The following is a 13,392-nucleotide window of genomic DNA, read 5'->3' as shown; positions in this document are numbered from 1 at the left end:
TTCTTTATCTCCATCAACAGAACAATCTGTGAACTTGTCATAGGGATTCACTCAGGGAATGAAAAGCTATCGTCACAAATGTTAAGGGAAGTAGAATGGTTATGAGAAGTAGAAAGGTTTCACACCTACCCAATTCAGTTAAGATATTCAAGCAATGCCCTGACTTGCATCCTGTGTGATATTTTCAGTGTTAGGTGGTATTATTTTTATTTATAATAGGGAAATATGATACTTAAAAATGATACTTTAGAAAGTAAAATCTCATCTATTTTAAATTATTGATATTGTTCTGCTAGTGAACCAAAAAGTGCTATAATATTGACAAGAATGTTAATATCCCATTGCTTAGTTAAATATATCTAAAGCATTTATGACTTATCAATAAATGAAAAATGTCAAAAGATATTATTGGAATGATCCCTAAACTGTGCTCTTTGCTCTCTCTAGAAACAGCCTAATATTATTTTTTTTTTTTTGACAGAAAAAATATATTGACAAAATATATGACAAAAATTCCCCAAAAGAGTGGGATATGTTTATTAATGTTTTTCTACATCAAGACAAAGGCTTTTTACACAAATCAAAACCTGCGGAAACTAAAATCAAACTATTGTGTCTGCTTTTCTCTGTTACCATTTTTGTCCAAATTATGGAGATACATATTCAAAGAAAATAAATAACTTGCATGTCATACAATAAATCAAGAAATTCTGTGGCAATACAGCTTCTGCTGGTAGTCAAGAAAAGACTGAAATCAATAATGAATCTTGAACATGATAAGTTGGAAATGATGCTATTAAACATAGTTGAACATGAATATGAGCAGGCATGTAAATAAAGTCTGGCTTTATGTGGTGAATGTACACTCTTAATAAGGTGTGGAGATCTCATAGGTCTTGGAAAAAAGTGTATTACTTTAATTTTGACCCACTGATGCAGCAAATTAAAAAAGTTTAAGACATCTGGAACAAATATGCAGTCCTGTAGGCAGAGAAAATTACTCCTATTAGGAGGAATGTTCTGCCTAGATTGCCATTATTACTGTTTCAATCTCTCTCCATAGTACTCCGTAGTATAACTGCCATAGAGAAGCAAGTCATGATCTTCAATTTTATAAGAAAGAAATAGAAAGACTTGATAATTCAACTGTAGAATATAGGCCAGCTTCATAGAGTAGTACAGCAGTGCCAGATGCATTGCAGCATTCTGGCTTCTGATGCAAAATTACAAACATTAAGTCAAATCAAGGCTGAATTTACAAAGATTCTTAAGATCCCTGACTTTCTCTTTGCTTTATTACTTTATATATTTTATTATATATGCATATATATACATATAAACACAAAATAATAGTAGTAACAAAAGCATCCCAAACTGCAGGAATGGTCTTCACACAGAGTTATTATTATAATTATCAAAGCCATTTATTAGTAATAATGTAGCCTTAATGAGATGGAGCTCAACATAGATCCTGCCAAAATGTTGTTATAGTTCAACCTTCCTGAACAGTCCAGAAAATGATTAAAGAGTGATTTGACTCACTGTGTTTTTCTAAGTTCTAGAATCTACATATTAATCTCTATCCATCATATCTCTGTTTTGGTGTGTTCAGAAAAGTATGCTCAACTATTTTTATTTTGAATTTAGTGTTAAAACTTTCATTTGTTCACACAAAAGACAAAATATTAATGATGGTAAACAGATAGCACAAATGCTGGGAGTGTCATGTAGCTGTCTACAGACTTGAAGGAGACAGGAGGTAAAGTCGGTATGCAGGTAGAGCACTGATGAAGCATTAACAGCAGAAAGGAGACCAACCTTACAGTTATTAATTTTAACAAATTCTCACTCTAAAAGCTGAACAATTGACTTTTGGGGTTTCATTTTCCATAGAGGTATTAAAAAAAAAAAAAAAAAAAAAGCGGCAAAATATCATTGTAAGAGTGGGGCTGTCCCTGTTCTATTCTATGCCCAATTAAGAGTCTGGACTGAATAAAATGAACACTGTGGGGTAAGAAAGAAAGAGATCTGTGGAATAATGAGTGCTTGGAAAGGGTGCGATGCCTGCCACTCTACTTATTCACAAAAACCCACAGAAGTGACACTGTATGTATTTTGTCTTTCCTTCTCTTCTATGTAAACAAACATTTGTGAATAGCCTTGGTATCTGATGGTTCTGTATTCCAAACCTAAACTAGAATAGAATAGTATTTCTGCATATATTGCTGTTTCTTCTGGAATAGCCTTTAGACGTTTATAATTAATATGTGAAGTAAGTTAGCAGACAACAGAAGTATCAGTGCAAGTCATGTTAGAAAATCAGGAGCATTAGTTCAGATCATCTTAGACTTTTTGTGTATTTGTGTTTTTTTTGTTTTGTTTTGTTTTGTTTTTGTTTTTGTTTTTTAAGTCATATAGTAAATCTCACTTAAGTATTGTAAATTGCTTTAGAAAGCATTTCTATTTACATGCATAATTAAATCAATGTTCACTCATATAGAAGCAAATCCAAACAAAACTTTTAGTATATACAATTAGCAATAAAGTGACTCATACAGAAAAAAAGGACAATTGCTAAGGGAAGGGTTAACTTTTTAAGTCTTCCTTTCCATTCCCAATGGCACTAAAGAATCTACAAAGAAATTAAAACAGCTTTCATTAGGAGATTCATTATAGCTTTTGCAAGGTAATTAAGTATTAAATATTAAGTTTTGTTTCATCTCTGGTCAGTCACTCTTTGTTAATCAATTTCGCTTTCATTTACTTATGCAGAACAACAGTACTGTGATTTGAATTTTTTAAAAATGGAAGACTAACAAAATGTCTTGGGTTTTATTTCCTCAAGATTTTTATTATCACAGAAATATGCCTACGCACTATGCTTATAATCACAGACCAGAAACGTTTCTGCTGCTAAAGTGCTTTCTTCCCTGTATTAGAATATCACCATGTGGATACACTACACTAAGCAAAAAGGCAAACACAGATAATTTCAAAATGCTGTCTACTGCTTCATACTTACAAACAGTAAACGTTAAACCTCATTGTACATTTTACTTTCAAAAGCAATGCATCACAGAGTGACAGATTAACCAGAATTCCCTGCATACATTGGGGTGTATTTCTGAAGTTGCAAGATTCCGCCATCTTACTGAAGTTACTGTTTGTTTTTTTTTGCCTTTTTTTTTTTTCCTAGAAATACATAGAATGATGATTATTGTTATTGTGCTTACAGTTTGACTGACACTGTCCCTGCTTTAATTTAAATTTTATTTGCCTGATCATTTAATGTTGCAGGAAGAATGGCCGAAAGCACGACAGACCACCAGTATGGTCAGATCATGCTCCATTTTATTACCCGAATAGCCTAGCTTTTATAGTGAACTTAACAGGGGCGGATAGTGTCTCACACAAGATTATTGGTCAAAAGCACTCAGACAAACAACTACAAGAAAACAACCCTACCTGCAAGAAAATAACCCCCTTGTGATTAGCAGTCACATAGACCTTGTCCTTGAAGGCAGCTGCAGGTAACAATATATTTCTAAATTCCTCGATTGGGCGATGTGGGAACACTGTCATGGGAACTTCTCATAGTTGCCCTGGTAGCTTGGTTTGCTCAGCTGCAGCAAGCTGTGGGATCTTTGCTGTTTCAAAAATCCCTCAACAATTTAACATTTTGAATGCACATTCCCCTGTAGCAGCAGAGAAGTAAAGAAAAGATTGTACAGCCTTTAACAGACAAATGAGAAGAAGTCAATTACTGGCAATAAGAAGGGTGCACCAGAATTATCTTAGTCACATGACCCTCCTTAACTCATGTTATAATCTAAAGGATTACCCTCCCTGCAGGTGTATAGAAGTCATTACAGTCGGTTTGTAGAATTCTGTTCTCCTTCATACAGAAGGACGCAGTCTTCATTTTTTTAAAAACTGTTTAGTACATATTACTACAAATCACTACTAACAAATATACTATGATTAAAAAGGCAAGAATGTATATAGATAAAAAGCTATTACAGATATTACCAGGAAGCAAATATATACATATGTAGTAGATATTAACAGGATAGCACTAATTAATAGCAAGAGCAATTAGCAGAACTAGGAAGGCAATTGGATGTAGTAAAAATCAGTAATATAGCAACAAATATAGATTAGTATTATATGTTCAAACATCAAAACTACGGCAGTGAGCACACTTATGGATTATGAATTTATAAATGTTATAGCAATTACTAAATTTATGACATTATTTATGTATATATATTACATGAATTTACTAGTGCAAAATGTATCAAACAGATACCAGAAGTTCAGGAGGGAATGGGTGTTGGAAGGGTGAATGGTGGAGAGCTGGGGATGGTGTCAAACTTCAAAATAGATCAGTTAAGGAAAATCTCAAAAGACACTGATAACTAGAAGTGGGCTCATGAGTGAGACCAAATAAGTAACAATTTAAAAAAAAAAAAAAAAGTCTTACTTCAAAGACGATCCAAACCACAGAGTCAGCAAAGTGTCCCCATCAAAGGTTTGGAAAAGTTCATGCAGCACCAGTTCTCAGAGAGAGGCTCCATTTTGGGTAGAAAGCCGGCCATTTTTATAACATAGAGACATAAGAGGGCATAGAAACCACCATTTCAGGTAACCAATGCTTTTAATTTCTATCTTCCTCCTGAGACAGTCAATACATCATGATGTTTCTTATTTTCTTTTATACAAAATTTTCTCACAGCAATTCTCACTTTCTCAAATGGTAAGTTGCTCCTCATTTTCATCTTTTGCCCTTACTGATGGCATCTTCAGGATGTCTGTGGTTCTCAGGATGCCACTTGCAGCCATCAAGGATGTCCCTGGTTCCCAGGCCAAACTCCTAGACTGGAGGCCAAGACTGGTTCCCAGTCTGAGTTCCCAGGCTGGCAGACATTTTCTCCATGGTGTTTAGCAGCCACTTTATGTGAGTATTTTCTCATTATAGTCAGGCTGTCTCCCTAACTGCTACTGTTGCGTCACCAGAACCACAGCAGGAACCTCTGGAGTTGATCATCATAGGAATCTGCAATATTCTACTTGCAGAGTAGGGGATAGCAGAGGAGGGGACAGAGGAAATCATTGCTAGTACAGTTAGTCATACCAGATGTTTATCTGACATTGTGAAGACTTAGGAAGGAGAGCTGAAAACACTAGTATTTTATCTTTCTGTGTCAAAGCAGCTCACAACATCATATTTAAGCGTAGTTGCCCTAGACCTGTATGAGACTGTAAATCCTATTGTTACTAGATGATACAGATAACCACAACATAAGAATATCTATCTGTATTGCCAGTGACACAATCTTTGCTGTTTAGAGGTAGTGACTGTGGCAACCAGATGAGTCCGCTTCCTGACATGGGAATGGAGAATTTAACTTGTTTGCTCCGCCAAAAATACCTGTTTCATTGTTGCACAAAGTATCTGCCAGAAGTGAGCACAGAAATGTGCACAGAAAAAACAGCCCAATGCTTGAATTTCTTTTGCACCTTTGGCAGACTTGCCTGCAAAGCAGAGTTGTGCTAAAATATGACTGATGTGTTTTTCAGTGGAAACTGTGGTCTATAGGCCCTCTTACTTCCTCTCACACACTTCTGTTTCAATTGGTTTGATTTTCTACATGAGGCAGAGAGCAGATTCTTTTTGCTGTTGCCATAACAACATTCGGACACCTCACCACTGTGGTCAAAACCCCCTGACCTTCATGTTAAGAAGACCCCTGTGCAAGCCAGTGCTCTCTCTCAGTATGATTATTTACATTTGTCTACAGCAGTAGTAATCCAGTCAGGAGAGATTGGTGTGCTGCTGCTTGGAAAGCTGACCCAGCTCAGGGATTCAGAAGCATCCTTGCTCATTTTTGGAGGAAACAGAGACTTATCTGGGAACTAGTCATGGTGCACTCTGGACTAATGTCAGGGGTGACTGGTGTGAACTTGATTGCAGGTATTCCAGCAATTTAGTATTTTTCATATGCCCAAAATATGGTTTGTCTGTATTTTACATAAGTCATTTTTCTGATTTAGTGACATTAATAGTCACTTTTCTCTTCCTGACTATATGTCATTGCATCCTCCATTTCCTATTCATTTCCTGCCTAAAATGTACTATATATAAGTGTGAGAATGTGCAACAAACTGAAACCAACAGCAGGCATCAACAGGCAAATTTTCTTATATAGGTCTTGTGTAGGTCATAAAATTATGTATGGAACAGACATGAGGCATGAGGGAAAACATGGAGATAATCTTTTATAAGAGTACAACTGGGCTAGCACAACATAAGTTTAGTAAACGTATTCTGTATGGTGTGCAATGTGGATCTTCTATGCTAGGTCATAGAAGATCATAGATCATAGTTATGTTTACAGACCTTCAAGATCCAGTAAAGCAGACATAGACAGACAGATATAGCTGAATACACCCTTTATTCCATTCATTATGGAATGTTTAAGTCTAATATTATTTTTTTTCCACAAATCTGAACTGAATATACCTTACTAACCTGAATTGACATCTAAGATGACAATTAAATTTGATTTGCTTTTATCTTATGGAACTATTGTTTTATATTACAAAAGTTAATAACACTATAAAGAAGTTTATTCCTTTTAAAGGACAAATATTTTATCATGAGTGAAATTACAACGTGATATAATATCTAACCCAGAAACCTCAGAAGAGTTCAGTGGGACCCTGGCATTTCCTTATCTTGTGATTTGCCTTTGAGATTTACACTTCATAACAGCATAGTGGTTAACAGCCAGTGTTTTACTCACTGAGTTCCAGCCTATTTGAATCAGGACCTGATAAACTGCACACCTTCTGAGCAGAAATAAAAATACAATTATTATCAATGCAAATGTATATATAAATATACATAAACCAAAAACTTTTTTTGTTGTTGTTACTGCATTTTCTAACTACAGAAGGAAACAGTTGCTTTTGAGCAAATACAGCAGCTTTTAAACAAGGCTTTGTATTTTATATTCTGCAGTAATTCCACAGATGCAAGAAGTATTTGCCAGATAAAAAAAGACTGAGTTATTTCTTATATGTTGTCTATATGAATAAAACAGTGAACTGGGGACATATAGGGTAGTCAACTGGTAAATTCTTACTATTTGAGTTAAAATGACTTACCAATATGTAGTTTTACATAGTAATTACACTCCAGCAATTACTAGGAAGGGCTAAGCTAATTTAAATTGCATCATCTTCAATTTTCTTCCTTTTTTTTTTTTTTATTTCTTATTTAGGAGATTTTACAAATTTACTTCACTGAACTAACTGATGATGAATAAAGAATATGTATACACTAGTAAGTAGGAACAAATATACTGTATTAAGTCTGAAGACCACTTAACATGCATGCAGCATGCAGTCTGGTAGCATGCATGTTTGAACAGCCCGGGAGAAAGATGTAAGATATGTGCAAATATAGTTCACATTATTTAATATATATATATATATTTCAGATGTAGCTCTGAACATAATCTGAAGTCTTTATATTGCTTTCTTAGTTTACATTAAATGTTGAAGCAGTATTTTAACAAATGTCCCTCCTGCACAGTAGCAGAGTCAAAATATAGAGAGGTAATTTAGAGAGTACTATTAATCCCTCCCCAGGGGTAGTCACATAAAAACATTATATCTAATTTAGCTATTATAAAAGTTTGAGTTACTCTGTAACTAGAGATGTTCTATAACTAGAGATTGTCTTCACCTCAGGTGTAGGATAAGGGAATTTGAGAATGTTATAAGAACATGGCAAGATAGACAAATACAAAAACTACCTCCATTACTTCTGTGTCAGTCACTGGTTGTACTACTATAACTCATCTATCAAAGATCTTTCTTGTTTGGAATTGTGCATGAACATGAAAATCATAATGGATTTATTACTTACGTGTGTATTTAAAGAGCAGAAATATATTTTTCCCTTCCCCCTGCATTGATCAAATTCCCTTACCTTCTGTTAACTGAGGAGCTCATGTATTCTTCCTATCTTGTTTATTTATTAAATAAAATGAAAATTAATATAGAAATTGTAAGTGAAATAATCTAGACACACACACCTGAAAAGCCACTTAACACCCACCTGAAAAGCACATAAAATCTCTTTCTTAAGCAGGCTCTTGAAAAATAGCATTTAACTGTTGTTACTTAAGCAAAAGCCCATCCTGGCGTTTGTCTTGCCTTTTGTTTTCTTTTTCTTTTCCTTTTATTTTTCTTCCCCCTCCCCACCATCTCTTTTGGAAAAAATGCAGATCCTTCTTGAAGGAACTAGGAAATCTGAATAAACAAAATGAACACACTTTTACTCCCAATGTGAATGTGAGTGAAATCTGATCTATTGGTCACTTAAGTTTTTATGATTTTGTGCTCTGAATCCGTTAATTCAAAAGCTCTGATGTGAAAGATGTTGGAAATTTGAAAACTTTTCTTAATCTTTCCTTTTACAGTTTCATAAAGACATAATGAAGAGGGGTCAAGCAAAAAAAAAAAAAAATATATATATATATATATATAAATATATGTATTATTTCAGTTTCAAAAGAGAAGAAAGATACATAATTATTCTTTTATGAACACGATTCTATTTTGAACACAAGAAGAAAATCATTGAAGGACCAGTACTCTTTTTATAATTTTATATTTTTTCTTATCATTGAAAACAATATTTTTATTTTTTTTTTATTTTTCTCCAGGAAACTACTAAATGAGCTTCTCTTGAGTTTCTTGAAATGTGTCTATTGTTCACCTTTAAAGAGCCTGGATTTATTAGAGCATGACCTGCACAATAGGGAATAGACAAAACTTTACCAATAAACGATGACACTTCAAAGAAATAAAAGAGATTGTTTGAGATAGAGTTCTGCAAGCTCCACCATTCGCAGGGGGCCCCAAGGAATTTAAATTCAGTTATTTTTACATTATAGATATGTAGAGTACTGGAATGTATCTCCGTTTTGATGAGCACTTGAATACAATTAGACGAAACCAAAGTGCTACCCACCTATAACAGAACTGCATCTCCATTAGTGATGGGTGAACTTCAAAAGGTCTCCACAGTTCAGCATGTGGACATTATAGTATGCACTGAAGCCTGTGCCCTGCAATATAACATCCAGTCTTTTCTTGTTTCTTTCAAGAGTCACTAACCACCCAGCAAGGGAATACCACATTGGATTTTAGCCATCGTTATGAACAGAGTACTGCAATGACGACTAGAAAACAAGAGAACTATGGCAATGATTACCTGCCAGAATTGCAGATCTAAGCAATATAAGCATATATGATATAAGCAATACCTAGAACAAAAGCAGCAGATCAGCTCTTTATGCCTTGGATTTCCATCATTATTTGCCAGTCTTATTTGCAGATCAGTGTCTGAATGAAACCTCACTTACCACAGGACTCACACTTCTTCCTCAGTGAAAGTATAGTTGTTATAGAGAAAAAATGCTCTGAAGAGTTTTGAAGAAGTCGGCAACAATTAGGCACTGACGTAATTTCCTTTTCTGCTTTTTACTCATAGTTAGGAATGAGAGAAACTGCTTGCTAGACTAGGGCTAGAAACCAAACTAAAATAAACTTCAAATATACATAACAAAGTGGAAGTTACAGTTCAGATAATGAAGCCAAGACAGATACTATGCTCAGATATAACAAATCAGGACAAGAAAACAAATTTCATATTTGTCAAGTTACACAACATCAACAAGACAGGCAAGCTTCTAATTGCTAGATAGTTTGTCTTTGTTGTTGTTGTAGTTGGAACTGCTTTTATTCCCTTTCCTATCACAAAAAAAAAATAAAAAAAAAAATAAATAAAACTTTAAATAGAGAATTATACAACTTGTTTGCTGTCTTAATAGTCCCTTTTTAACAAATGTGCTTCTGGTGCCATCCACAGGGGTTCAATAAATCTGCTCTGGCCACCTGCATGTGTTTAAGACCTCGTTGTAGCACGATTCATGTTATACTACTAGAAAAATAATGAAGGGGATTATTTACATGAGATTCATCTGTGGGAGTGGTTGGGGGTTATGGACAGGGAGGCTATTGAAGACCAATCATTGAGCTTTAAGGAAAAAATAGACAGTTGCAACAACACATCAGTAGGGAAACACTAACCAGTCTCACTATGGTCTAATCCTAGCTCCCATTCCTTGTTATTGGGTGAACAATCCAACTGGCAAGTTCTACTTTACAATAATGAGAAACCAATGCTGAAGTATCAAAAATCAGCATCACTTTGCTTGTCCACCACAAGACAAATATTTCCATGGTCACTTTTATGACACTTTCTGCTTAAAACTCCCAAAATCAGAAGAAGGCAGAGGAATCTCTTGAAAAGAAAGATGTTGAACAAAACACAGCACAATTTGGCATTTAAATTAAATTAAGGGGAGCTTTCAGCTTATCTTTCTAGTAGGCCAAACGCACGAGAAACTAGATATATGACACAGCAACTGATACTAAATATGTGATGATTAGAATAAATGTGAAACTTTAAATAACTGCTCAGTATATACAAAAAGACCTGAACAGTTATTTTCAGGTGAGACAGGAAACAAGATAAAAGATGTTGATTCTGTAGGTCTTAGCTAACACAATTTTATGTTAACCACAAGGACAGGACAACCCTAAAGATAAGGGAGTAAAAGACTGTATGCATAGATAATGGAACAAACAAGAACTGGATTAACTGCTGAAGTCTGTAAAAGAAAGGTAAAGTCAGAATTTTAGTAGCCAGGGAGACTTCTGGCCTTCATCAAAAGACCACCAGAATATGCCATCTAAGTAATCCAGTACGCATGTGAATAGGGGTGGAAACCTATGTTAACGATTCTTCAGAGACCTGATGAATATACAAGAGACTTACAGGAAATGAAATGAACATTTTATACATCCCACTAATACAAGCACTCTGCCAGGAACCCTTGGTGTATGTGTTAGGTGGAGCAATCCCTCCTTATCCCCCCCTCACCAAATGCCATAATAAAGAATGCCTGCCTAATAACTTTGGTTATTGAGTTTTCACTGTGTCACCGTGTGAACAACTAAAAATATCAGTGTTACACCATGACATTCTGCAGAGGCAAAAGTACCATCTTTTATCTGTACATCAACAAACAAATGAAAAGAATGTTTAGCCCAAATAATTTAATAAACAGAACTCTGGCAAGTATTGTTCAGATCTCATTTCTGTCCACATGTAGAATCCTGACAAGTCATATGTGAAGCACTGGCCACCAAGAAAAGAATTTCTACAGCTGCAGAACACTGGGTATTGTAAATTATAGGAGGTTGAATGCAGAAACTAAAACAAAAGCTGTGGTGACTGATACAGCAATGACTACAAGACATATTACATTTTGTGGAGAGAGATGTACTGGGTCTGGGTGGGATGTTAACTTTCCCTGCAGCAGCCCATACAGTGCTGTGTTCTGCACTTGTAGCTAAAACAGCAGTGGTATCACACCAGTGTTGTGTCTACTGCTGAGCAGTGCTGGCACAGCATCGGGACTCTCTCTAACCCTCCTAGGGGGTGGGCAAAAAGTGAGAAGAGAAACATCACCAGGGCAGCTGACCTAAACCAACCAAAGGGGTATTCCATACCATATGATGTCACAGTCAGCAATAAAAGGTGGAAACAGGAAGAAGAGGGGAGGGGTGGGCTCTCATTGTGAAAACATTGGTCCTCCTCCTGAACACTGGTTATGTGTGTTGAGGCCCTGCTTCAAGGACGTGGTCAAGCATCGCTCATTTGTGGGAAGCAGAGAGTAATTTCTTTCCTCTGCACTTCCACATAGCCTTTATTTGTTTTGTTTGTTTGTTTTCCTCTCTTTTTTCCCTTTCCCCCTCCCTTTTCCCCTTTCCCTTTTTTTCCCCTTTAGTTAAATTGTTTAGTTCATAATAGTATTTCCTTTATTATTATTATTATTTCCCTTTAATTAAATTATCCTTATCTCAACCCATGAGTTGTTTTTTGCTTTATTTCTTCCCCTCCTCATCTAAGGAGGGGGAGTGAGAGAGTGGTTGTGGTGTTTAGCTGCCTAGCATGATAAAACCACCACAAGAGGAAACTACTGAAGACTCAACATGGTTTATAACAAAATAAGCCAAAATATTTTGTATTTTCCATTGTTTCTTTCAGTTGTATGTGCAATAGATATATATAGAATGTATATTCTACAAACATGCACATGTGCATATACACTCCAGTTCAATGCTTTTCAAGGCAGAAAACACATTCCGCTATGGAATGTTGAAAAAAATTACTCCCTCACAAAAACTGTCATAAATTATGTGAAATTAAAATGAGATAAAACCTATTAATTCTTTCCGCTTTTGGCAGGTTCCATTTTGGACAGTTGTGAGAAAGATATGCATTTCTTTCAACAGAAGTCCAGAGGCACTGGAAATATTCTTACTAAAGAAATGCCAAAAATTGGTAAGTATGGCTCATGGTACTCTTATGCAGAATTCTCTTGTCTCAGAAAACCACTTATTGCCAATGGATAGAAAAGATTTTGCCTTGGGATAAAAGCTTTGGAAAACATACTATCCTCAAAACATCTCTTTTGCATATCCTTTTCTATCCTATAATACACTTGGGTATTTCTCCATTGATTAAATTGTACCTACATCACTTGGGTATCTATATCATCATAAGGGTTACAAATATGTTACAGTAACACATTCCTTAGTGTCAAAATATCCCAGACTTGCAGACATTTTATCAAAATATACCTGGTTCCCAGTCTAAACACATTTCAATCCTCCAAATTATCAAACCCTAAAGTTTAATTGCCTTGGTATCTAATTAACAAAAATGAAATGCTTTCTTAATTGTGTAAGACAAATTATTCCTACTCTCACTTCCATTTTGTCTACCAGCAAGGCCTCTCAGGACCCCAATGCCTTTTGACTTCAATACAAAAACTGTCATGTGGTCAGCAAAATGAGTGGATGTGTGAAAAGCTGCATTTAACTGATGTCATTAAAGAAATAAATGTAGAAAGATCCCACAATCAGTTTTTTAGAAAATCATCAATGAAACAATAAAGGAATACATACAGAATATGTATATATGTAGAATGGCAATTTTTTGGGATAACTCCTGTTTTTCATACTAAAGCAGCATGTACTGAACTAAGTAGGATGAATTTTTGAGATAAAATGGGTAGCATCCACTACATTTTGCTATTTTTCTTTAAAGTAGTGGAAGCTTAGATTAAAAATAAACAAAACAAAAAACACAATTTGTAACCATTCTTACTGTAGTTTTAAATGATAGTCAATTCATCTTAACCTGGTACTTTGCTCCTTAATTTGAATTTTATATAATCTGTG

This window comes from Anas platyrhynchos, chromosome 5, assembly GCF_047663525.1.
Source record: "Anas platyrhynchos isolate ZD024472 breed Pekin duck chromosome 5, IASCAAS_PekinDuck_T2T, whole genome shotgun sequence".
Lineage (NCBI taxonomy): Eukaryota > Metazoa > Chordata > Aves > Anseriformes > Anatidae > Anas > Anas platyrhynchos.
The sequence above is the reverse complement of the archived record's forward strand: the minus strand, read 5'-3'. Positions refer to the sequence as shown.